This window comes from Gopherus evgoodei, chromosome 5, assembly GCF_007399415.2.
Source record: "Gopherus evgoodei ecotype Sinaloan lineage chromosome 5, rGopEvg1_v1.p, whole genome shotgun sequence".
NCBI classification, from domain to species: domain Eukaryota; kingdom Metazoa; phylum Chordata; order Testudines; family Testudinidae; genus Gopherus; species Gopherus evgoodei.
In genome coordinates, this window is record NC_044326.1 from 64,726,768 (window position 1) to 64,748,894 (window position 22,127).

The 22,127-nt window shown below is 40.6% G+C and overlaps 1 protein-coding gene across 12 annotated transcripts in view; it reads right to left on the reverse strand.

The window, feature by feature from the left end:
• TENM3 (teneurin transmembrane protein 3) overlaps positions 1 to 22,127 on the reverse strand; it is a 2,266,571-nt gene that overhangs the window by 694,897 nt on the left and 1,549,547 nt on the right. For all 12 annotated transcript variants that reach the window (XM_030563289.1, XM_030563287.1, XM_030563282.1 and 9 more), the window contains exon 7: positions 7,211 to 7,298. The gene's annotated coding sequence lies outside the window, so the exon portion shown is untranslated. The remainder of the gene's footprint in view (positions 1 to 7,210; positions 7,299 to 22,127) is intronic.

Consider the following 22,127-nt stretch of genomic DNA (forward strand, 5'->3'; position numbering starts at 1 on the left):
ATTTCCCCAAATGCTTATTGTAATATTTTCCCCTACATTTAGTTCAAACTTTACAATTTAGCTGTGAGAGTAGCTCTCTTTGATCACATGGAACCAAATTCTATTACCCTTCACTGAACAAAATATCCACCAAAAAAATGGATTTGCAATGCAGAATTATAGTAAGTTGCACTAGTCAATAAAAGGACTCAAGAGGCCATTACTGAAGCCATAGGTTGTCTGGACATTGTAGCTCCCCAGCTTTGTCCTCTTTTCCATTGCTATACCTCCTATATCATGGAACGAAAGGAGTTAGTAGCCTAGCAGCAGTTACTCAGCTGACTTTATCACACCTGGCAGTGCGCCCCACTACAAGGAAATCTCCACTCTACACTTATCTAAAAGTCAATTCCTGACTCCATTACCCCCTTGTTAAATTTTCAACAAGCACCTTTTGTGCTTTCTACCATGCTGCCCCTCATGCTTGGGGGGAGCTCCCCATAAGCATCTGCAAAGCCACTTCATTGTTCTCCTTAAATCCCTCCTGAAAACTCTCCTTTGCTGAGATGCCTACAAAAACAATTGACAATGATTAGGCTCCTGGTGTGCTTAAGGCACTGCCTAATCACACTGACCAATAATGTCTCACTGTTTCCTTGTGCTCCCTGTGTGTCTGTATCCAGCAGTTATTTCTAGCCATAGACTCAGGGCCAGCTCCAGGTACCAGCTCAGCAACAAGGTGCTTGGGGTGGCCAAGGGGAAGGGGCAGCACATCGGGATCTTCGGTGGCAATTCAGCGGTGGGTCCCTTGGTCCCTCTCGGAGGGAAGGATTGGCTGCCGAATTGCTGCTGAAGAAGAAAGTGGTGCAATGGAGCAGGTGCTGATCACAACTTTTTTTTTTTCTTTTGCCGCTTGGGGCGGCAAAAACCCTGGAGCTGGCCCTGCACAGACTAAGTTCTTTGGAGCAGGGACTGTCTTTTGGTTGTGTGTTAGGGTTCCTAGGTGCTACAGTAACACAAATAATAAATAATCTCCAGATTACTGGTTGATCGTTTTCCAGTTGCTTTTGCACTGCAGAAATAAGGGTCAAGATCTGGCCCACCATCTCTCAGGTTTCTCAATCCTGTAGTGTATAGAGCTCAAGAAATATCTCAAAGGAAAAGAGCACCAATAACTACCTTGATGGACCTTAAAAACAAAGGGAAATGACAACAAGGAATTTTTCATCTTTGAAATATGGCAGGGGATTAAAATACTTCCCAAAACATGTCAGACCTAGTCATCTGATGATCTGTAGCCCTCTCATCCCCATAGAAATAGAATCTTCAGTATGCGATTGGCCAGAGCTTAACACAGGGTCTCTGACTGGTGCCTCCTACTGCAAAGCCAGGATGCATCAGCAGGTGGCTGGACCTCAAAGCAGGGTCTCCAACTGACACTTTCTGTTAGGAGCCTAAGAATGGTTGGCAGGCAGGCAGAGCTCGATGCAGGATCTTGTGCAGGGATAAGAGCGTGGTCTGCATTTTCGAGCCACAACAAGGAACAAGAACCAGCAATACATTTGTTAATCTAGTGATAGATATGGAACCATCTAATAACTGAACATTGACCAAATATGTACAGCAAGTGTAATTTTTGTATAAGGATGTCAAAAGTGGCTGCACAGTCAAAAGATTGATATTGGAATGAAGAATTCTGCAACTGCTCAATGGAGCAGAGAACCTTAGGCTGCAGCTAAGAGTAGAGGTTGATTTCTGTGGTGTTATATATATAGGTAAAGTGAGAAGAAAATGATTAAGTAGTTGACTACAATTCCTTTTTCCATCAAAGAGAAAAACAACACATGGTGCTAGAAGTAGACAGATTTGAGAGGAGGAAGAATTTCCACTGCAATTTCAGATGGCTGATCCACACAAATATCCAGGAAGGATAGATATCCTGAAACTACTGTTGAAATAAAGTGGGAGTGATACAGAGGAGTCACAGAAGCATTTTAAACAGAGGTCCTTGCTATATATGACTGCAATAGATGCATACACAATGAGCAGTGCCACGAAAGTGGCCTTATTAACAACTGTAGCTCATGCAGAAGTCCTACAGATTTTCAAGAGCTTCCTACCCTTATACAGGTACAGGGTTCCAGCAATTTGAAGTTTATTCTGTGCCCATGAAGAATTAAACCTTCAACAATTTTCTTTTATACCTAATATTGCTAGACCCAATAGCCTTATAGTTTTGGATTCCTTGAGAGATTTGGTGATTAGAAAAAGCTGGCAGTGGGTTACAGTGTGGGTAGGAGATGTGAACAACCTGCTGAGACATTTTGAGATAAGCTTAGAAAAGGCAGTGGAACAGGCAAAATTGAAATTGAAGGCCTTAAGTGAATAGGAGAGTCAAGAAACTCTGCATGAGGTTGACATAGCAGGATGTCAAAAATATGACTACACCATAAAATTCACTCCAGGAAGTTATTTACTTGTATGTGACACTTTGTCCACTCCCTGAGATGAGACCCATCATAGTGCACAGTGTGTACAAGAGAACACGACTCCTCACAGGGAAAAGTGTAAGGAATGGTTCAAAAACTATTACAGATAGTCTAAATGCCTTTGTGGAATTGAACATACAGTAAGAAATCCAGTGACTGGTGTGGCATGGAGGCATTGTGCATTGATTTTATACAACAGCTGCTATTGGTGGGGAAAGACTGATCTACCACACTAAATGCCAGTGGCATGCCAATTGCATATATGATGAACATGGGTACTGAAATCAGTATGGTACTTGCATGTCTGTGTAACCCGACAAAGACTTCCACTATAGAAGGAAGGAAATGTATAGTTCCTTTGGCTCTGAAGGGCAGACTGCAGTAAGCACCAGCTAGGGATTCAAAGTCTCTTACTGAATTTTCAAAAATGTGACTGCACCATAAAATTCACTCCAGGAAGTTGTTTACTTGTACATGACACTTAGTTCACTATCTGAGATGAAACCCATCAGAGTCAGCCTCCAGAAGTGGAATTCGACATTGATAAGTACTCAGGTGCTCTGTTATGATGCACATGGGAACAGTTGCAAATTTCTGCAGAAGATGACGAGATACTATAAACTGTACATTCTGGATGGGAAAATCAATTCATAGCTAAGCAATAGGTACACTACAGATATAAGCTCTTTCTGTTGGATAGTGTTCTTAAATGTAAGCATATTGTGATCCCATTAAAGCTCAAAAATTATACTTCATTCATGACATGCACATTGAAATTGAAAACTCAAAAAGAGAGCACAAAGGATAATGTATTGGCTAGACATGAACAAAGGTATGTGTGACACAAATTCACCATAAATTGTGGTAACTGCTTGAGCAACACAGCTGCATATGCCACCCCTACCTAAAGAACAGCTCTTAAGTACACACACCTGAAATGAAGTATTCAACATGATTAGGTAAAATTTTCACTCAACAGAGAAGATAATATTTGGTTGTCATTGACGGATATTCAAGCTAACTAGTATTTCAACTAGAGGAGGTCACTTCAAAATAGATCATCATAAAACCAGAAGCAATTTTTCCCCAGATTTGGGTGTCTGAAAGTAGTGAGGAATGACAATGGACGTCAATTTGCTATTACATATTTTGAGCCCTTCACACAGGAGTCTCTGGATTTGAGCCTATTACTTACAGTCCAAAACACCCATAAATTAATGGACTTGCAGAATGTGGTGTTACAATTGTTTAATGAGCCTCCACCACCACCACACACACGCGCACACACAATGGAAAACCCTATCATCTGTAAACCAAATTTGTGGATTTCTGTGGCTACCCTAGCCTACACAGAAATACTGTGACCTGCTTAGAATTCAAACAACACAGGCCTAGCTGAAGAAAAACCACAGGTCTTGTTTGGTAATGAAGTGAGGACATACTAAAGAAACAATAAGAAGAAGCTGCATCTTCAGGATCGCCAGCTGATTGATCTGTTGCAACTTCAAAAAAGTACATAGTGTTATAATAGTTAAAAAACCCTGAAGTCATTTGAAATTGAGTGTTTGTGAAATTATGTGTGTTCATTTTGGAGATAAAAGAGAATAGTTTAAAATTAATTGTTGTATAAAAAACTAAAGATAGGTGGATAGCTGTTATTTTTGCATCAGGACATAAGACGTCAAAAATTCACCTTCTATATCAGAATACAAGGTGACTTTACTATGTGAAGTAAGAAAAAATGATTTAACTGTTGAATGCAAGTATTCTTTGCATGAATTAGAAGAACATATTAGGAAAGCAAAATATTCAAGCTTCCTTTCTCATGCACAGAGATCTCAAGAAATTAGTAAAATTAGCTCTTGGATAGAACTGACAGGTACATTTTAACCTTAATTTGGCTTTTTGCATGAAAGCCATAGAACCATCAAAATTACATATAGAAAAGACTCCTTAAGTTATTCTATTAACTGAGTCCTATTACTGCTGCTATCATATGCCCTATGTTATTTCTTGTTGCTGACAAGAATTTTAGTGCACAGGGTACAAGTAAATTAGTAGTAGTTGTAATGGTGGTAACAGAAACTTGTGAAGTCCATCTAGTATAGTCGCAAGCTTACACCAGCTTGGTAAGAAGAGAAAATGTCATGTTGGCACATGTTGCAGATACATGTTAGCTCTATTTTTGTTCCCACTCCTAAACCTTACAAAGGGAAATGCCTGTGTTATTGTGTAACAATATACCCAACCAACAAAGTACAGATGCTATGAAAAGTTATTTCAGTGTCTCTCTCACAGGGCCACTAAAACATTCAAGTTTATACATTAGCTATTAAAGTCTAAATGCAGTGTAAGGGAGAGCATCTTTCAAACAATTGATGAAAAGTGGATATTTATCAGACAAGAGATGGTTGACATGCTTTACTATAGTGGTAACTGCAGAAAGCTGTTTTTCTGAGGTGAAAAATAGAGATGCTAGAAAAAATGAAGGCATATAATCAACAATGTACTTAATTAAACCAGAATATGGCTTTTGCACTGCATCTTGAGTTATATTTTTACAGCAGAAAGCCAACACAAGTGATTACCTTTTCAGCACAGTGTGCCTGAAATTAGATACACAGACTCCTGTTAGCAATACTTAGAGTTGTGTAATTAATTCCTCGCATACAGCAGTGATAATTTACCTAAAAATACAAATCTAGTTTAATTCCATAAGTTTCTTGTTGTGCATTAACTTTCTCAAAGTGCATAAGGTATATAATGTACAGTTGATTGAAAATTTTAAACAAGGGGTTGGTATCATAAAATAATTCTATTTAAGACGCTGATTATTGAGTATACAAATTTAATATGGGTATTTCTACTGGTTTTGTTTTCCCTATGCTGTTTAAATACAAGGGTAAATTTACTCTACTGATTTTCTAAGGAAGGCTACAGATGAAATCTACAATTGTAAATCATTAAAACCTGCTTTATCTTAACCAGGGTAAGTCTTAAGCTTTACTGCATTCTGAATACAAAACAATAAAGAAGTCTTACACTGCATGCAGCATGTGTACACTACCCATCCATTCCTTCCAGAGCTTTATTTCAGTTTTGATTAATTACTCAGGGTGGTTTTTTTAAGGCCTACGTTATCACTTTTCTCTTAGGCCCCCATGGGGAAAAATAAAAGTCAGTGCCTGAGAAGGATATTAAAGAAACCCCAAGCAATCAGTGGTGTTGTGTGCAACATTTAAACCCCAATTATCTTATTTTGCAACTCTCTCTTATCTTCACCGTTCCATGAGCTAGACGCTCCTAGCTCGTCTTACATATACTGGATCTATGTCAGATTCAAGGGGAAAACTGTGTTGTTCAGGACCTGCTTTATACATTTAAATTAAATCTCACAACAGGAGTAGAAACACAGAAATGGGTACGTGTGTAACAAAATGTCTATTATTATGGTGACAGAGTGATGCACCTTTTAAAGCATTTTCCTGTTTTGTTTTGTTTTGGTTGCCCCCCCCCCACCCATAAAAAAGAATTTGTGATCCACGAATGATCAGAACCAAAATAAATTATGGTCAAGTAACTTAACTTTTCTGATGTGTAAATTGAATCATTCCCACACGCTGGTGTTTCATAATTAAAAGACCCTTTTCACTGTGGGAAATTTTACTGAATTTTGTATTAAAAGAAGAAACAAACCATCAATCAGGAGGGAGTAGGGAAACTCAAAGAGCTCAACACATTAAACTTGAAGAGTGCAGTTGAATTCTGAATGATTTGCTCCAGGAGACTGTAGATCTTTAAGGCAGACTACTGTACAAACATTAATGAGCAGAATGCTTATCAGATACTCTGTTCTAAAATCTTTTGAAGTTCCATAGTAGAACACAATTTCCATTTGGTGGAAAAGACCCAGAATATGGTTTTAAACAAACTCTTTTTTCAAGGTTCACAAGCTTTAAATTGCTAGATGTTGGCTACCATTGAGAAAACTTACTGAGCTATAACCAGAGAAAAAAATAACCAGGTACAATTCAATTCACTATGGTTGCCACGTAAGTGCTCCTCAGGAGGATCAAGACTAGCTGGGAATAAGATTGCTGCCTAACGCAAACACTTCCAAGTGAACATAGACATTTAAGATATCATACTTATAACTTGGGTGCTTTTAACTGAGTTTATTAAAGTTCATGGCTACTGCTAAAAGTTCCAAAATATTAAGCAAGAGTATGTACCATTAAAAAGCAAATATTTACCATGATATAGCATGAATACCTCACCATGGCTTATATTCAGAACATAAGATAAAGGTCATGATAACTAAACTTAATATTGAAATATGATAATTTACTTGTTAATGATGTCTTTTCACAAGGTCAGTAAATACAGTGGAGGGGTGGGGGATAGGAAATAGAATGAAGAAAAAGAAAGAAAAAAAAAAGAGATAAGCCAGATCCTCAGCTTGTGTAAACAGGCATAGGTCCATTGAAGTTAGAGCTATGCTGATATACACCAACTCTGGATTTGACCCAATATTGTTAATATAAAAATTTAAGGACATAATAATTAATCCAGTAGCAGAGATTACTGGTAATGGATTAGAAAGTAGAGTACAGAGACAAAGTACAGATTGATCTTTTGTGATTTTGCAGTACTGCTACTACCATATCAGTTAGACATTTAATTGTCTTCACTGCAATTTATGAGTCCAGTACAATGAGAGACCCTGGAATGTTCTGACTTACCTTCTCTTCTTTCTTCACTCGGGAGCTCTTTGTTTTCTGAGTTTAATACAACGGTTTTACTCCAGCAGGACACAAACAATCCAGAAATCTGTAATGCAAATGGATCACAAGCATGAATTTATCAAGGAGAAACTTTCAAAAAATATTCTATGTATAATGATTCTTAATTACAAAATACAGTAATAATTTTCAATTCTATTGAGGAGCAGAAATACTAAATGTTGATCTTGTTCTGGGTCATCATCATTGTCTTCTGTTTAACAGTAATGCATCATTGGATCTCAGATATTATTTAAAAGGTAAATTGAGATGTAGGTTATCTGCAGTGAATATTTATTATAATATTGCTAGAGTAATGTTAAAGCATTGGAAAAGGTAATTTTACTTGATTGCACCCAGAATTTCTTTGATGAAAGTTTTCCATCAAGAAAGTCGAAGCCATCAAAATCAAAACTTTTTGTGGAAATGCATCAGATTAATCAAAACCTTTGTCAAGTCCAGGATGGAATTTCCCAGAATAGCCTAGTGGTTAGGATAGTGTTTTCCAAAAGGTGGGTTATGAGCAGGTTGTAGATGAGTCACAGGTTTGGTGCTGAGGGCAAGCCCTGAGATATTAGGGGAGGTTCTAGAGAAGGAGGCAGCAGCACACCAGTGGGAGAGGATAAAGATGACAATGCTGGCTTATGACTTCATTCCCTCCCCGAATTTAGACCCTGGGAAGGTTGTTAACAAAAAACAGGCAAACAAACAAAAACAAAATGAAGTTGGTGGGTTGTCTTAAAGTAAAAAGTTAGGGAGTCAATGAATTAAGGCAGATGCCTGATATGTGGGAAATGTAGTTCAAGTTTCTTTTTTGCCTGATTTGAAGCAGGGACTTGAATCTGTGAATCCACTAACCACTGGATTATTGATTATTCTGAGATAGTCTCTCTTCCTCACCCTCAAATTTCAAAAGGCTTTGGTTTCATATCAGAACAAAAGCATATATCCAAACCTCAATTTAAAACAACAACAACAACAACAGAATTCTTGTTTTCTGGCCAGCCTATTATACCTTGGATACCAACTCTAAGAATGACTTTTTGGGATTCCATATTTGTTTTCTCTCATTTATTTTCATATTTTATCTTGTCATCTCACAAGTAAAATGTTGTTTCCTAACTGTCACTGGCCAAACTCACCCTGAGATCTGAAAGTCTAGCTGCATTCTTTCTGGCATTAACACTGTCAATAATAATGATTTTTCAGTTGTAATTTAACAATTCTGTTGATGTGTGAACTAGAAAACATCCTAACTCACTCTCCCATAGCCCCATAAAACCAATAGAGTCAACAATAGTAAGCAACAAAAACAAACAAAAAGACAATGCTTACTTTCATAAGTAGAATACCTATAAAGAGAAGATTTATTGAGCAATAAGACATTTTCACATTGTCACTTTCCTGAACAATCATTTTTAACTGTTCAGAAATTAATTGTAATGTAACTTTCTACATTTAATATTCAGCAACTTTTAGGGTACAGCCAGTCACAAAAATAGAGAATTAGTAATTAAAAGTGGTGTCAAGTGTCAGAGGGGTAGCTGTGTTAGTCTGGATCTGTAAAAGCAGCAAAGAATCCTGTGGCACCTTATAGACTAACAGACGTTTTGGAGCACGAGCTTTCATGGGTGAATACCCACTTCGTCAGATGCATGTAGTGGAAATTTCCAGGGGCAAGTATATATATGCAGGCAAGTGTGTAAAAAAAGTGGTGTGTAGAATCAAGTGCTATAAGTTATAAAGCTAGCTTTTGAAAATACCATTTCATACTTATCATACTCTCTTTAACATTCTAAACATGTTCAATTTTGGTGCTGTCATTGGGGAAAAAAAGATTTTCATGCCATACATTTGAATTTTGCAATTATTTTTGCTTTAAGAACGTCTCTCCAACATTAGTCTATACAGTCCACAGTCCACTCAATTATTTCTATGAGCCTGTCAGAAATACTGAACTCTGTAACAATAAAAAAAAAGGATGCTGATGGAATGAAAAAGAAAGGAGTCAAATGTAATACATTTGTGCCAATATCTTCTCACGACAAGGTGTTTTCTTTTCAAAATATTTTCAACATCATACCATAAAAATGCATTGTGAAGGACAATTTCCCCAATATTTTCTTTTTAAAGGAAACAGGCCAAATCTAAAACCACCACCACCACCAAAAGCAACTTTTACAGGAAGCTTTTAAAAAAGAGTTATCTCTTGGGTAGATGGACCAGAATATGAAAAGAAACGGTAAAATCATAATCTGAAAAATAGTCAAAGACCATTCTTAGTATGTTCTTCACACTTTAGAAGGGTTTCAGGAGTCATGATCTCAGTTTATGGAGGCAGAGACTATGGATATTACATTAACTACCAAATCATGATCTCCATTTGTCTACAAATGGGCACTCAGGAAAATTAATCTGAATTAAATAAGGCTTGTCTACATAAACATTGAGTTCATAGCAGGTGAGGGTGTGAATCTACCTTGGACCTGCCTGTCTCAGAATAACTAATTATCCATGAGGACCCTGCTGCTGCACATTAACAGCTTGTTAATGTGCCGTGATCTAGTCCTTTTGGAAACAGGACTAGATCAAAGCATATTAACTATTAACGTGCATCAACAGGGTCCACACTGACAGTAAGGCCAGTAAAGGAAGATTCACACTACAGCCTGTTGTAAACTGATGATTTGTGTAGACAAGCTCTTGAGGTGTGAATTTATTGTGGATTAATTAAACTGCATTAAACCCCTGTGTGGGGAATTATACCATGACAGGGGCAGTGTAGACAAGCCCTGAATTTCCTCATGTAGACAAAGTCTAAGTTAACCTCAATCCCACTTATGCTCAGCACAGCGTTCATATTTCCAGGACCTCAGCACCAGAATCTGTCGATTCAAAAGCACCTGGGTCCTCAGGATGGTCATACTAAGCACAGTACCACTTTAGCAAGCAGCTCTTCACAATCAACGATGCAAAGTCCTCTACACTGGATTTTGCTGACCTGGATAGATCCAAGGACCTTTTGGTATTGAATCCCTGGCATTACACTAGATCATTCAGAATGGATCCCAAGATCTTGATGCTATTTATGTCAGATACAGTGTCGCTTTTGTGAGTAACTCTCTAAAGGCCATGCTAGATTTTCAGATTGCCAGATTTTTAGTCCTAAAGACCTGCCCCTGCCAGCCATAGTGAGAAGCGACCTTCCCATCTCTGTGGGTCCAGATGATGTCTGTGCTGTATGGGCATGTCATAACATTTCTTCCCAGATCTGGACCTTAGCGTCCAAAATATGGGTGTTAGAATGAAAACCTCTAAGCTTAGTTACCAGCTTGGACCTGGTACCGCTGCCACCAGCTAAGAATTATACAGTGCCTAGCTCACTGTGGTATCCCCAAAACCTTCCCTGGGGGACCCCCAGACTCAGATACCTTGAGTCTTACAACAAAGGGAAATAACCCCCTCCCCTTGTTTCCTTGTTACTTCCTCCCAGGCTCCCCTCCCTGGACGACCCTAGGAGATTCCCTGCTTCCAGTCCTGGAAACACAAGTACCGAGAGATCTAATCTCTCCCCCTCACCCAGAGGGTATGCAAAGTCAGGCTTAGTAAATCTAACACAAAGAGATTTTCCCCTTGACTTCTTCCTCCCACCAATTCCCTGGTGAGCTGCAGACTCAGTTCCCTGGAGTCCCCACTAAAGAAAAACTCCAACAGGTCTTAAAAAGAAAGCTTTATATAAAAAGAAAGAAAAAAGGACATTAAAAATAGGCTCTGTATCAAGTTGACAATATACAGGGTCAATTGCTTAAAAGAAAAATGAATAAACAGCCTTATCCAAAAAGAATACAATTTAAAACATTCCAGCAACTACACACATGTAAATACAAAAAAAAAACAATATAAACCTATTGTCCTACTATCCTTGTACTTACAACTTGGAAACAGCAGATTAGAAAGCCTGGAGATAGAAAAATCACTCTCTGAGCCGAGAGGGTCAGACCCAAGACAAAGAACAAAGAACTTACACCCAAAACTTCCCTCCACCCAGATTTGAAAAAGTCTTGTTTCCTGATTGGTCCTCTGGTCAGGTGTTTCAGGTTACTGGTGTTACCCCTTTACAGGTAAAAGAACATTAACCCTTAGCTATCTGTTTATGACACGCCCCCCAAATTGCAGACAGTGGGGAACCTCACAGGCGGCGATTTCCTCCTAGAACTTTAAAATAAACAGATTAATACAACCCATGTACCTTTACATATACCATTAAGTATATAACTAACACACTTTTACATTTTAAGAACGCTTTTTAACTACTGGATTCTGGGAAACTCTCACAGGACAGAGCATCAGCTACTTTGTTAGAAGCTCCTGAGATGTGCTGAATTTGAAAATCAAAATCTTGGAAAGCTAAACTCCAATGAAGAAGTTTCTTGTTGTTCCCCTTGGCAGTATGAAGCCACTTTAGCTCAGCATGATCAGTTTGTAGCTGGAACCGCCATCCCCAAACATATGGGCGTAGCTTTTCCAGGGCGTACACAATGGCATAGCATTCCTTTTCACTGACTGACCAGTGACTTTCCCTCTCAGACAGTTTCTTGCTGAGAAACACGACAGGATGGAAGTTGTGATCCGTTGTTTCCTGCATGAGAACTGCTCCTATACCACGCTCAGATGCATCCGTGGTTACTAGGAATGGCTTGTCAAAGTCCGGGGCCCTGAGCACAGGATCAGACATGAGAGTCGCCTTAAGTTGGGTAAAGGCCTTGTGACACTCATCAGTCCACTTAACTGCATTTGGCTGGGTCTTTTTGGTCAGGTCGGTCAGTGGGGCAGCGATTTGGCTGTAGTGTGGTACAAATCGCCTGTAGTACCCGGCCAAGCGTAAGAAGAATTGAACCTGTTTCTTTGACTTTGGGACAGGCCACTTTTGGATAGCATCCACCTTGGCCTGTAGGGGGTTTATGGTTCCTCGACCCACCTGGTGTCCCAGGTAAGTCACTCTGTTTTGGCCTATTTGACACTTTTTGGCCTTAACAGTTAGTCCGGCCTGCCTGATGCGCTCAAAGACCTTTTCCAGGTGTAGTAGGTGTTCAGGCCAGGAGTCTGAAAAAATGGCCACATCATCGAGGTAGGCAACTGCATATTCTCCCAGTCCTGCTAGTAGACCATCTACCAGCCTCTGGAAGGTGGCGGGTGCATTTTGCAGCCCGAAAGGAAGCACATTAAATTCATACACCCCTGCATGGGTGATGAATGCTGACTTCTCTTTGGCAGGCTCATCTAACGGTACTTGCCAGTACCCCTTGGTTAAGTCTATTGTAGAGATGAACTGGGCATGTCCCAACTTCTCCAATAGCTCATCGGTGCGTGGCATTGGATAGTTGTCCGGACGAGTTACTGTATTTAGCTTACGGTAGTCCACGCCAAAAGCGTATTTCCCCATCTGGTTTGGGTACCAGAACCACTGGAGATGCCCATGCACTGGTAGATGAGCGGATTATACCCATCTGTAGCATGTTCTGGATCTTCCGTTCTATAGCAGCTTGGGCGTGAGGAGACACCCGGTAGGGTGGTGTTCTAATGGGGTGAGCATTACCTGTGTCAATGGAGTGGTATGCCCGTTCAGTCCGTCCTGGGTTGGCTGAGAACAATGGGGTGAAGCTAGTGCACAGCTCCTTGATTTGTTGCCGCTGCAGACGTTCCAGGGTTGTGGAGAGGTTCACCTCTTCCACGCAACCGTCTTTTTTTCCGTCGTAGTAGACACCTTCAGACCACTCAGCATCATCTCCTGGGCTATACACTGACAAACCTGTAAGTCTCTGGAATAGAAAGGCTTGAGAGAATTAACATGGTACACTCTGGGCTTTAGTGAGGAATTGGGAAATGCTATCAGGTAGTTCACAGTACCCAGGCGCTCTTGGACTGTGAACGGCCCTTCCCATGATGCTTCCATCTTATGGGCCTGTTGCGCCTTCAAGACCATAACCTGGTCTCCTACCTTGAAGGAACGTTCTCTGGTATGTTTGTCATACCAGGCCTTTTGCTCTTCCTGAGCATCCTTTAGGTTTTCTTTAGCAAGGGCTAAAGAGTGTTGGAGGGTGCTTCGTAGGTTGCTTACAAAGTCCAGAATGTTAGTTCCTGGAGAAGGCGTAAACCCCTCCCATTGCTGCTTCACCAACTGTAATGGCCCCTTAACCTCGTGGCCATACACAAGTTCGAATGGTGAAAACCCTAAACTGGGATGTGGTACAGCCCTACAGGCAAATAGCAACTGCTGCAACAGTAGGTCCCAATTATTGGAGTGTTCGTTGACGAATTTACGTATCATGGCCCCCAAAGTTCTATTAAACCTTTCCACCAGGCCACTGGTTTGATGATGGTACGGGGTGGCAACCAAGTGGTTCACCCCATGAGTTTCCCACAGTTTTTGCATGGTCCCTGCCAGGAAATTAGATCCTGAATCTGTAAGGATGTCGGAGGGCCAACCTACCCTGGCAAAAATATGTCTGTTAGGGCCTGATACACAGCATTAGTCCTGGTGTTGCCTAGAGCTACTGCTTCCGGCCATTGGGTAGCAAAGTCCACGAAAGTCAGTACGTACTCCTTTCCTCTGGGCGTCTTTTTTGGGAAAGGACCCAGAATATCCACAGCTACTCACTGAAATGGGACCTCAATTATGGGAAGTGGCTGGAGAGGGGCCTTGACCTGGTCTTGGGGTTTTCCCACTCTCTGGCATACCTCACAAGACCGGACATACTTGGCAACATCCTTGCCCATCCCCTCCCAGTGGAAGGACTTCCCCAATCTGTCTTTGGTTCTGTTCACCCCAGCATGGCCACTGGGATGATCATGGGCTAAGCTTAAGAGCTTCCCCCGGTACTTAGTTGGAACCACCAACTGTTTTTGCGGCTGCCATTCTTCCCGGTGTCCACCAGAAAGAATCTCCTTGTATAAAAGTCCTTGGTCTATAACAAACTGGGATTGGTGAGAAGAGCTGAGAGGTGGTGGTGTGCTCCGTGCCGCCGCCCAAGCTTTCTGAAGGCTGCCATCTGCTTCCTGCTCAGTCTGGAACTGTTCCCTTGAGGCTGGGGTCACCAGTTCTTCCTTAGACTGGGGACTTCGGCTTGGTCCCCCTGGAAGCGATGTAAGTGATGGGGTTGTTTCCGTTGCTGGTGAACTGCTGTCCGCTGGTGCACCTGAGGGTATTTCAGGCTCTGGCTGAGCCTTTTGGGTATGGCTGTCTGTTGCTTCTGCCAGTTCAGGCTCGTTGGTGCCCTCTGGCATTGGGGTTGAAGATGGATTTGCAATTGCTGGTGCTGGTTGCTGTTCCAGTTCCGGGCCTGGGACTAGAGGTGCTGTGGCTGTTTCAGTGGTTGGCATGGAATCCGGGTCCACTACCTCTGTCTGGGTCTCTGGTAACACAGACGGAGCATCTGAGGACGGCTCAGGAACAGGAATGGGTCTGAAAGCTTGCCGGGTTTGGCTTCGTGTAACCATTCCCATTCTCTTGGCCCGCTTCACCTGGTTGGCCAAGTCTTCCCCCAGTAGCATGGGGATGGGATAATTGTCATAGACTGCAAAAGTCCACATTCCTGACCAGCCTTTGTACTGGACACTCAGTTCAGCTGTAGGCAAGTCTACAGCTTGTGACATGAAGGGGTAAATTGTCACTTGGGCCTTTGGGTTGATAAATTTGGGGTCTACGAAGGATTGGTGGATAGCTGGACACTTGTGCCCCCGTGTCTCTCCACGCAGTAACCTTCTTTCCACCACTCTCAAAATTTCCCTTCTCTCCAAGGGTATTTGAGAGGCATCTGGGCCTGGGGATCTTTGGTGTGATGGTGGTGTAATGAACTGCACTCGATGGGGTTCTTTTGGGCAGTTGGCCTTTATATGTCCCAGTTCATTACACTTAAAGCATCTTCCAGTTGACTGGTCACTGGGTCGAGGTGAGTTACTGGAGACTGGTGAGGTGGAAGAATAGGGTGTCCTGTGGCTTTCCTTGGAGTGTAGGTGGGGTCTTTGGCTGCCCTCGGTTGTAGGTTTATTGTCGTGTGCCCTTCTGGGGTATTCGTTCCCCTTGACTGTAGCTTTCTTGCTTTCTGCCATTTCCATCCATCTGGCTCCAATCTCCCCTGCTCGGTGAGATTTTTGGGTTTTCCATCTTGTATGTACCGTGTTATGTCCTCAGGACACCATCCAAGAAACTGTTCCATTTGTATGAGGAGTGCAGTTCTTCTATCGATTTAACATTGGTTCCTGATATCCAGACTCATAATTCTTTCCAACATAGTAGGCGTGTTTGGGAAATGACACATCTAGTTTCCACTTTGGGTTCGGAAACGCCGACGGGCAATGATTGTGGTTATCCCCATTCTGTATCTGGCCTGGTTTGAAAAAGTTTATAGTCGTTCATTTTCTCCTTAGCATTTCAGCTGCCCACCTCTGCTAAAGGTCCACTGAGCTGTGGCCTCAATTCTACCAGGTACTGGTCTTCAGGGATGCTGTACCCAAGACAGGATCTTTCAAAATTTTCCAGGAAGGCCTCAGGGTCATCACCTGCCTTGTAGGTGGGAAATTTCTTGTGTTGTGGAACCATAATTGGTTGTTAGGATTGGCTGTGTTCTTTGCTTAGCCTTTTCTAATTCCAGGGCCTGCTGGTGGGTTTCCCTCAGGAGTTCCAACTCTCTCCTGTGGGTAGCCTCTTTTTCTCTTTCCCTTAGCTCCATCTCTTTTTGTTTTATTTCTAGTTCCTGTATTTTTGTTTCCATATCTCGCTTGTGCTCTGCGTCTTTGATTTGGTCCTTGGCTCCATTTTGTCTTGGAAGGCCATGGTTCCTGTTTTCTTTTGTTGGGGTTCCTCCGGTGTTTATTGTCTGAACTGCTGGCTCTGTTGTCCTCCTGGGGTCCTGCCTAGCAACAGTGCCTTTTTCCCTTTCTTCCTCTAGCTAATCTTTAAATGTAAAGTAACCAGAAAAACCACTTTATTTGCATGTGTATTGTGCTGGGTACTTGACTCTCAATGGGAGTGCTATTGTCTCAACAAAAGACCCTTAATTGTTTCCTTGCTTAATATGCAAGCCACCACAAGGAGAGAACAGAAATTTTTTTTCTCTCTGGTTCCTTTTAAAACCAAACCCTCTCTGCTTAAAAGCCCCTAGCAGAGAAAAGAAAAATATAATATTCCTACTGGCTTCTGAATTCTATCTATCCCACCACTGCACACCATGTCATAACAAAATATGGGTGTTAGCATGAAAACCTCCAAGCTTAGTTACCAGCTTGGACCTGGTACCGCTGCCACCAGCTAAGAATTATACAGTGCCTAGCTCACTGTGGTCTCCCCAAAACCTTCCCTGGGGAACCCCCAGACTCAGATACCTTGAGTCTTACAACAAAGGGAAATACCCCCTCCCCTTGTTTCCTTGTTACTTCCTCCCAGGCTCCCCTCCCTGGATGACTCTAGGAGATTCCCTGCTTCCAGTCCTGGAAACACAAGTACCGAGAGATCTAATCTCTCCCCCTCACCCAGAGGGTATGCAAAGTCAGGCTTAGTAAATCTAACACAAAGAGATTTTCCCCTTGACTTCTTCCTCCCACCAATTCCCTGGTGAGCTGCAGACTCAGTTCCCTGGAGTCCCCACTAAAGAAAAACTCCAACAGGTCTTAAAAAGAAAGCTTTATATAAAAAGAAAGGAAAAAGGACATTAAAAATAGGCTCTGTATCAAGTTGACAATATACAGGGTCAATTGCTTAAAAGAAAAATGAATAAACAGCCTTATCCAAAAAGAATACAATTTAAAACATTCCAGCAACTACACACATGTAAATACAAAAAAACCCAATATAAACCTATTGTCCTACTATCCTTGTACTTACAACTTGGAAACAGCAGATTAGAAAGCCTGGAGATAGAAAAATCACTCTCCGAGCCGAGAGGGTCAGACCCAAGACAAAGAACAAAGAACTTACACCCAAAACTTCCCTCCACTCAGATTTGAAAAAGTCTTGTTTCCTGATTGGTCCTCTGGTCAGGTGTTTCAGGTTACTGGTGTTACCCCTTTACAGGTAAAAGAACATTAACCCTTTGCTATCTGTTTATGACAGGGCATCCTCCTCTTTTCCTCACCTTACCAACCTTAAATGAAAATATCCCCTAAAAGGGAGAAGAAAGGGGAAAAAAAATATGGTTCATTGTATCTGAGATCACTGCACCATCAGTGGTTAGAAGGAATTGAAGGGTAGTTGGGTTTATTCACCTTTTTTAAACTCCTAAAACTGTGCATAGGAATGGAAGATGGGGGGCATAGCCCTCACGGACACTGCTTTCTATAATATTTCAAGGGCCCACAGTGCAGGCACCTTGATCCCACAAGAAGGCTCAATACTTTTAAGTGTTAATTGTTTTCCTTATTAAGAATAAAGCTGTTCCTTTAGAGAATGTATGTAAGAGAATGCTTGGATGTGCACTTATCAGATTAGTCAAAAATTTTTGGTTCTTGCTGTTCTGGAACTCACATTTTTCTTTACTAACATTTACTTAGGTTCCCCCACGGACAAAAAACACATTCTTGTGGAACATTTACAACCAGCATTACACAAATATATATTTTAAAAGCCTTGTCATAGTAAAATAAAATAATGTTACTATATATTAGTAAAAGAGAGCTAGCCCACTCTATGGCAAGTGCCCATATTTTTGACTCAATTGCAACTGAAATATACCTATAGAGTCTCCATGGAGTCCCGCATGCTGTTAATTCATTTTGTTATTAACAGCAGCCACTAGAGCTGCTGATAGCAAGTACATTTCAATAACAATGCTTCTGGAACACAGTATGGAAAAATACAACATTTTAGTATTAAAAAATGTCATTTGTTAGAAACCCTGCACCTAGGCTTTTAAATGAGTGAAAATGTTTTTGTGGCAGGTTGTCTTTCCCACTGAACACACTTTTTTATATTATTTTCATCTTCACAGTACTAAGGGTAAAACCTGCTGAGATGCAGCCTGCCATTTACAGGGTGTCAAAGAGCCGTCATACACACTTAAAATAATTGGTATCATAGGAGAAGGCAACATTACAGAACAGTCCTCCCCGCGATATCATCTATGGGCACATGTTCAAAATGTACATGAAAATCAAGGCACCATTTTTCTCTCTTCTCAGACCAAACTTGGCATTAGTGAAACTGGTCAGAAGTAAGAATTTCATGCTATAATTATTAGTGCCAGTAATTCAAAATCCAGAACATCTTTCGTCAATTAGATATTTACCCACACTACGTAACTTTCTGAACATCATATTTCAGCACTCACAAAGAATCAAAGAGACCTTATATCCTCCCGCAAGTCCCACAAAAAAAAACCCAAATACCTTTTCACTATTACAATATTTATTATATTCTCACTAGCACAGAGAAAAGAACATTTAGTAATGAAAACTGAGGAAAAAGGAGTTTTAGTAAAGACTGCAACATTGTATTGCTTAAATTAATGTAAGTCAAGAGCACATTCCCAGACAAACTTTTAGTGGCAAATCAGCAAAGCTGTACATAAAATAAAACAAACAATACACCTCATTTTTGACCATAGATTACTGCTTAAACAGAGGTTGGTATTCTTTATTTACATGAAATGTAATTTGGTCTGCTGCTGTCAGTACTGTGAAAAATGCACCTGCTCAAGGGAGGCTGTAAATCTGAAAAATATATTTTTTAAAAAAATGAAGGATGATTGTGTGTATGTGGTGACAATGTTCTCTTTGGGAACATAAATACCATTCACAATTTTAAATTGGTTTGGGGTTTAGGGTATCATTATATTGTAGTTGTATAGAACACTTATTTAAAAGTGTTTTCTTAGTCACTCTTGATCCCAAGTTTAGATGCTGGACATTCATGTGTAACTGAGCAGACTATATCTGCATTAAATGACATGATAAAGAGCTTTTGTGTGCAATTTCTACTGTAGATTGCCTCTGAATGCCGAACAAGCCAAATATTGGTAATTCTGAGACAAAAAACCAAATACCTCTGAATGCCAAATATTAAGGAATGTCTGTATTCAGATTTGAACTGTCTCCATAATCAAGTTATTTCAAGTTTTGGAAGGAACACTGGCTTATTTGGGGGACAGCTTCTTAGTGTAGCAAAATATTACTTTAAACACTCAATTTTTGAGTTCAAATCTGGCCCATCAAATAAAAAACAGTTCTATCATGAGTGCACATGAATGCCTCAAAAAGAGTGCTCTGTGAGCCTACGTACTGAACTCTCTCCAACACTGATCCTAACTTCCATGTGAGGAGGGGTGTATAATTTTCACTGATAGGCCAGGGTGCATTCATGCACAAACATGCTGTCTGGAATAAGGCCCTGCAGCTGTGCCTGCCTGGTGGCCTAATAAGCACAGCTGGGCTGCATCAGTTATGCTGCCTTATGGATCAGTCCGCCTGAGTGGCTGAGGAAGCTAGCAGGCCTGCATTTAAGCCCAGCAGCAACAGTATCTTACTGACTCCAGGAGTACTGTTTGATAATAAATTAACTTGGAAAGGTCACTCGGATAATAATGTACAAAAATGTAAATGTAGGATGAACTTATAGCAGTGTAGTTGGAAACAAAAGGGGGGTATATCTAAGAAGGTATTGATGATGATGACATAGAACATTGATAAGATCAGTTTGAGTACAGATGTCAAGCTTTTGGTTCCGCCTCAAAAACAATTCTTAGAAACTTGGGACGGCTGCTGGTCAAAGCTCTGTGATTGGCATGTGGCCTAATGATAACATCAGTCTGTATGCTGCAAATAGCCACTGAAGAAGCATCAATAAATCTAAGGATCAAACTATTTGATCTAAATTTTTGGACAAAGGGAAACGGGAATCATGGAAATGACATACATAACAGATTTTTGAGTACTGCTGGGTCCTTAATAGACAAAATTATATGGATTGCTGGAGACTTCCTCGTAATATCAGGGTCTAGAAAACAGGTAAAGGAGAGATGTAAAAAAGAAAAATTGAGAGAGCTACAAATTGTTAGTTATAGAAAAATCAAATTATAGCTGGACGTGTGACTTCTGCCTCTGTAATTTTATCTAATTCTTTGTTAGGCATGATGACAATCAGAACAGGGACTTGGGAAAGTAGAAATAACATAAGTGAAATAATGGAAATAAAGCAAGAAGCTATATGTGTAACACTAGTATGTATTCTGGCACATATTGGAATATATGGAAATGAGATAGCTGACAAAGCAGCAAAACAAGCTCTAAAAAATGAGCAGGTAAATATCCTTAAGTAGACAAGAACTTATAAGCGTGGTCACAAAGAGCTTGCCAAGGAATGGCAAGAACTATGGACTAAGGAAACAAAAAGATGAAGGTTTTGTCATATATGCTCAAAAAATCAAAAATACTATTGTATTTCACAGTCATGACAAAGATGTGTGCTATGTAATGTGTGCAAAACCAAAGAAACTGTGGCTCATGCTCTGTAGCATTGTGAGCAATATTCTATAGAAAGAACGTTTCTTTATGAAAATTGAGTCAGCTTGGAGTCAAAGATTTTTCCCTATAGGGACTAGTGAGAATATAAGGAAAATGGAATAGAGCAAAAAAAAGAAAAAAAATCCTTGCCATGTTTCTGTAAAGGTACTAGACTCAGAGAAAGGAGATTAAAAAAAAAAAAAAAGCAATGAAGAAAGTGGTGATCAGAGCCTTGTATGATGAGGCAGTATGATGAGGCTGAGACCCAAAAAACAAAGACAGTGAGACAAGCTTACTGATAGCTCAGTGCACATGCCTACAAGTTTCTCTATCTCCCTGTGCTTACCTTCTGCCTTCTCCAGCCTGGACCCTGCCCTGCTCCCAGCCTCATCCCAGCCTTGCTCGAGCCTTCCCCCACTCCAGGTAATCTGGTTCCGACCTTTGGCTCCGGATGTCTGGCTCTGCCTCTACCGTTGGCTCCGGCATTCAGACTCTGTCTTTGGTTCTGATCCTGCCTTGACCCTGGCATTCAGACTCCTGCTCCAACCACTAAGCTGATCACTCACTGCCTGGTTTCCTGACACATGCAAATACCCTCCTGAGTTCTATGTCATTCCCCAGCTTCTGTCTTTCTGGCCCTACAGAAAATCATTTCTGTTAGTTTTGAGGGGAAACAATCTGGTTGGAAGAACTCTGCCAATACTCTTGGTCTGTCAGTTGATTCTTTGTCAGGAGTTAGTGTAGCTATGGGAGCCAGAATTTACCTTTAACTTTATATTTACTTCACACAGATATTGCCAATATAATTTTGAAAGATCAGAGTCTCAATAACAATTGCTCATGAACCCGTAAGGTGCAATTATACAATTGCAGAACTACATAAAAAGATGCCTCCAAAACCTGCCAAGAACAAACCCATTATGAAACTTTCCAAACTCAGTGATCTGTAATAGTCTCAATTATAAAGTAACTATTAGTACCTTTTTCTTCTCCATTGTCTCTGTCAGCTTAATCAAAGAAGCATAGATTTGCAAAGTCAGAAGTATGCAAATACTTGCATGCACCTTAATTATTCATGTAAATACCAGATATGCATGTGCCAATCATGTATATCTGATATTCTGAAGAAGGTCTCTTTGTAAGCTCAAAAACTCGTTTCTCAACAACATAAGCTGGTCCGATAAAAGATATTACTTCACCTACCTTTTCTCTCTAATGTGCCAGTCAGGCACTTATACATACAAATGGCTAATCAGATTCCTAATTTCTGTTCTAAAGTGCAAAATCTGTCAGAAAACAAACAAGGACCTTTCCCCACCTGATGGGCTTTTATCTTTTTTATTCTAAGGAAACTAAAAAGAAAGTGTCATTCCATTGAATTCATTTA